This window comes from Lactuca saligna, chromosome 5, assembly GCF_052625555.1.
Source record: "Lactuca saligna cultivar CGN05327 chromosome 5, ASM5262555v1, whole genome shotgun sequence".
NCBI lineage: Eukaryota > Viridiplantae > Streptophyta > Magnoliopsida > Asterales > Asteraceae > Lactuca > Lactuca saligna.
This window is the reverse complement of record NC_136421.1, coordinates 214,123,597-214,129,596: the sequence shown is the minus strand read 5'-3', so window position 1 is coordinate 214,129,596 and position 6,000 is coordinate 214,123,597.

The following is a 6,000-nucleotide window of genomic DNA, read 5'->3' as shown; positions in this document are numbered from 1 at the left end:
TTTGATACTTTCTGGGGTCTGTATTCTCTGTTTTTAGACCTTGCTAGCTATACCTTTCATTTGGTACCGTCTGGGGTCTGTGTCTCCCTTTGATTAGAATGAGCCAAGCGTGTCGTTTGTTCGATACTCTCTTGGAGTCTATGATTCATTTTGCCTTAGTCAGCAGTCTTCACTGCTGAGGCATATTTTATTTCCCTGATTTCTATTTCTTTCTTTAATAATCAAATTCTGTATTTTGATAATGATAGCGATTAAGGGAAAACTACTTTTTACCACATAACTCCGTCCAGTCTTGGTAGAAGACTACTTTTATTAAAGAAAATATAGGATTTTCTGGAAAAGACACTAATTTAATGGATACTCTAAAACTACCACTTTTATTAAAGTTATTTAAATAAAATGACACTAAATACTTATGAACTCACCAGCATTTGTAAAAATGCTGATACTCGCTTTTGAAATAACTTGTATTCTCAGGTCAACATTAGACTGGTACATCCCCGGAGCTTTTGACGAAGACAGTTTAGTACCAAGCTACACCTACATTATTACTTGTATTATTTTGATGTATTGTAATGTAAACCATGTAAAACTATTACTATTAATGCAATGGTTGTTGTACTTTTATTACTATAATGCATGTGTTGTGATACTTGACATGACGTCATCCACCCCAGAACGTTTCCGTCGTTCCGGTTTTGGGGTGTGACAGATTGGTATCATAGCATTGTTTATAGTGAGCTAAGTATATCAATTCATAAAAGATATATAGCCTATAAATACATAGGGATAAAACACTCTAACCAAGAATTATACTTTAAAATATAACCATATTTTACCAAAGTATAAGAACATCCAGCATCTAAACACTCGAACACAAGTATAACAAGAAGAACAAGAATAAAAGTCTTCGGATGTTGAGCACTACAGTCAAACCTGGGTAGTTATGTAATCGTACGCTGGAATAAATGTAACCTGATCAACTACATTTATTCGAGATGCGATGAATGTGTGCTTGGGAGTGATAGTGGTGTTACAACAGGTCTGAAACAATCTAAACACTCGAACACAAGTATCACAAGAAGAACAAGAATAAAAGTCTTCGGATGTTGAGCACTACAGTGAAACCTGGGCAGTTATGTAATCGTACGCTGGAATAAATGTAACCTGATCAACTACATTTATTCGAGATGCGATGAATGTGTGCTTGGGAGTGATAGTGGTGTTACAACAGGTCTGAAACTTACCAACTAGGAATGCTAGAGCTAAACATGATGTTAAAATACTATAGGAGTATTTTGGAATACTAAAATACTCACACTAATCCCAGAATCACATTCAGAAGAAAAAAAAACAAATAAGAAATTAAAATACCATAGGGGTATTTTAGGATACATAGATAACCTTGCGTGAAGAACTAAAACGATCCTTATTGATATACTTACAATTACAGAGAGTATACTCCCACGGTTATATATAATAAGGATCCCATAGGCTAAGAATGTGTGGTTTCGCTCTATATCCTTTTCCTCGTTGGGATGTGGATCTAGAGTAGTATCACATATTCGAAGGCCTATCGGATCTAAGTTATATATGATTTGTATACTCTGTGTAATCGTATCAGGACTCGATATGGATCACTCAATGAAATGTTAATAATCTCTTAGGATTCTTTAGACATTTCCATTCTCGCACGAACCCTGTAGAAAACTCTACCCACTTCAGTACTCGGCAAAAGAGTTGATTCCGGCCCCGAAGAAGTTCATTGAGAAGATTTCCAGTTCGGAAATAAATGAATTGGGTCTAGACTATTGAAATCACCAAGTGTCTATATCTTTTAGGGACAACGGCGAGAAATTCGCCTAAACTTCCGAGATTCCAGTCATCCATCATGAAGTGATGACACTCAGAGTTGGAATCAGAAGGAAGGCGGAGTAGAAATTCAATATGTTCATACGAGGAGAGAACCCTAGGTAACTACCCGAAGGAAAACAATGCCGGTCTCGGTCAGGGATACAAGAAAGACTGAGGGAGCTAGTACATGGAACCCGAGAAGTGTCTTTTCCTCGTGTTCGTCACACTAATAAACCTGTAAAATAATACAATTTAGTGAGTTAGTGGTTACACTACTCACGCTATGTGTTAGGTAAATCGCCTTTTCCCGTTGCCAGTAGCACGTTTAGAGCGGATCCCCACACCTCTGTTGAGGTTGTTTAGCCATAAGTCTTCATGAGCCTTCTTTCAGCAGCATTCGTTCCGAATTGTTCTCAGATCTCTCCAAGCCAGAGAGTGAAACCTCCCCAGTATAAAGGTAACTTAGTAGGAATGACTCGCATCTTATGACCTTTCCGATAATCATACTCCTACCTTGCATACCAGGACTACATCATAGGGATGTAGGTCGACACTACGGGAAAAATTTAGGCCTAACATAGTAAGGATTGGTACGTCCAGGGTTAACCTTCGTCTCTCATCAGCTTGTGTTCCTCTTTCCGTGTAGGAACAACCATGCCTCCGAAGAAGCGTAATCCATCCACTGGCAAGAAACCGACTCTCTTATTCGATGAAGCTACTTTCCAAGCTGCGGTCTCAGCAACCATAGCAGCTGTCATGGTTCAACTGAGTGCTAACAACACCAGTGTTAGCAAGAGCCCTATTGGGAATTCCGATCCCACGAATGGACAGCAGCAACCAACACTTGCATACCCAGCCACCTAAGAACCTTACTCAAATACACTGAAGAGAAAGATCAAGATCGAGGAGGGAAGTACCTCGGCTCAAGAACCTTCCGAAGGGTAACGAGCTGAGACAGTCAATACCCCTGCCAGCTCTTCCATCCATACTTCAAGAAGACCATACCTAGGAAACCTTCCCCACTGTAGCAAGTGCAACTACCATCATCATGGTATATGTCGAGAACTCCTTTGTGCTAGGTGCCACATGATGGGGCATACTGCTCGCGTCTGCAGGACCCCAGTTAAGTTTATTACATCAACCACCAATGTGACGGTCAATCTAGTATGCCGTCTATGTGGTGAATTTGGACACTTCGAGAAGGACTGCCCAACCGAAGGAAAAGACAAGGACACAGAAGGAGCCTAACTATAATGCTTAGGGAGAAGCATCAAGGAACCTGGTAGATTTTGGTACATCTCTCGTTCTCAAATAACTAACCGAAAACATTAAAAGACTAATTCTAGGTGTAATTATTTCCCATTAAGGCGAAAGTCGCAGCACTATTATAAAATTTAAAAATTCATCAGGTAAAACTATAATGGCTAAACATATACGTTACGACCATGTATAATTGAGATGGATAAACCTAGAGTGAGTGAAGGCCATCTCATTTCCTGTTCCTCGTTTGGTTATGGATTTAAGATGGAGTCACTCAGTCAACAGTCGTCCCCATCTTAATTATGCATGACTAGTATATGTGAGACGATTATAGAAATGCCTCATGAGAATCCACTCATGAAAAGGTACTCTACTCAGAAACACTCAGGACCCTCTATAGTTCCGCGTCGACTCTATCGGTCCAAGTATCCACGGTAGTGATACACGGGACGAAACCCGAGACGCCTAGAACTTGTGTGCCTGTTCGGCGCATGACTCTATCGATCCTCATTTTATGTCATGTCGAAGTATGCCAATTTCAACGCCTCTATCGATCATGGTTTGACTTCATGCGACCATGTGTAAATCCTTAGTGTTGTGTAAAAAGAACTTTCTCCATAGCCATTTCGGCAAATAAAGGTTCTTCCGAACCTAAAAAAAATAAGAATAATAAAACCTAATACGATCAGTCAGTCGTCCCTCTTATCTCAAACCTTCCGAAGTACCCAAGAGAAGGGTACCGCGCGCTGTTGACCGACCCCTCTTAGTCATATGTAAACCGAAGCGAAAGACACTACAAGATACTCCAAAAGACGATAACCATCCGAAGCATACTCTGTAGATTCCCCAGAAAGACCCTTCGCACCTCGCACGTCAGGTTCGTGAACCTAGAGGACAGAACTCATGAGACTGACCACTATAACCACGTATATGCATAAAGGTGGTATATAGTTGAGATCAAAAAGATTTAATATGTGTGCTTCCTCCTTACTCCCTGTTCCTCGTTGGGTTGTGGGTCTCGGGTGGAGTCGCACAACTGAACATCCTGCCGAACTCTATTATATACGGCTTGCATACACCAAGTATTAGTGGTGAAGCCGAGTATGAGCTCTACAGCAAACCTCATAGTAAAGCCCTTCATCCTATTCCATAGAATAGGAGCTGGAGTCAAGAGAACCACTGCGGGTGAGCTACTGTAATGACCACAAGTCCGAAACTTTTTGTCATACCGGTTAAGCCCACATAGTAGCTAACACCCTCATTTAGTAAAGAGATTAAAGTTCCGAGTGATGGGAACCTATACCCACTAGATTTGACCTAGATCAAGAAAACTCAGAACCTTCGGAAGAGTAGTTGCTGAAGATGTTCGCACTATGCAGGCACTTCGTCTACCCCGTCACCCGTCACCGACGAATAGTTCCTAGGACCCTCCATCCTCTTGCATGGAGGAAATCACCGTCGCCTTGTAGATGATAGACTCCATTCTCCGAAGTAAACACTAGAATACCAAGAACCATAAGATAACCTCCACAACCAAGAATACTTGATCAAAGTGCGGAAATAGTTGTTTAAGCCTTATAACCCAGATCCCGAAGAGATTATAGACTTGACACCATCCTTGGTGTTAGTCGAGGGGTTATGCAGGAGCATGTGCTTTCCACACTAGAATAAACCAAAGTCTTAGAGATTGATTGGACTATTAGGTGTTCCACAAATACTATCTCACACAGAAATAGTAGAACCACCTCCCGAGATAGTCCAACACTCATCTGGTGAAACCCTATCTCCTTAACCCTGAGGGTTTCCGTTAGAAATATCTTAAGCATCAGAAGTGCAGGTTCATCCTGCACGAGCTTGAGATAGACACTCTACAACAAACAGATAATCGTAGACACGCAACCCATTCGATGATCTAGAAAGCCTCTAAAAGCCAATTGACAGGAAACGTGAAACCAAGGACAACCCGAGCTTCCTAAGAACCAACCTGAAGGATCACATTTCAGTATGAGAGAGAGCGTTAGGAACTTCGGAATGGTGATCACGCCATTGATGATCTTGCCATAGAAGTACTATATGTTCTATGTAATGAAAATCTCTACCCTTCCGAGAGCTTAGGACCATCTGAGAATCCTCGCGGAGATTTGGTCCAACCCTTTTCAGACCACTACTACTTTCGGATATTCCACAAGCTTCATCCTAGACCGATCCACTCTTTAGACTTGTTTAGTGTTGCCCATCGTCACTTTTCGTATCCCACTCATCTTGATAGAAACCATTGAGAACCCTAACCTTGTAGATACACCAGTCGGAAATCGCTAACTGCACGAGACGAAATCCGCATCCCGTAGGTGAAGGTTTGTTGGAATGACAAACACAGACCAGAGTTCACTTGGGAATGCGAGGACAAACAGAATAGGAAGTACCCTCCTGCCTCTACTCGGCCATTCATACCTACTTCCTTGCCTAAACCTGAATTCCGGGATGAAATTCCCTCTAACAGGGGGGGGGGGATGATGTGACAACCCAAAGTTATTCCGTTACATTACCCCGTTTCCGTTAACGAAATGTTCCACTTTATAAAAATTTTGTTAATAAGAGGTCGTCAAATAAATAAATGTTTTATTTATTTATATTCTTATGTCGTTATTCGTTGTAATAAGATAAAGAAAAGCGCGTAAAGTCCAAATTCCATATAAATTGGAAAAAGTTAATTTTATTACGACCACTAAATCGGGTGCGACCAAAAGCTCCGTTTAACGGCAGTATTGGGTAGATTTCCACCGAGCCCCAACTCCAACCCCTATATAAGGGTGAGTGGAGTCCATTAGAAACTTTTTACACTCTCCCCACTCTCTCTCTCTCTCTCTCTCTCTATAACTTAGTTTC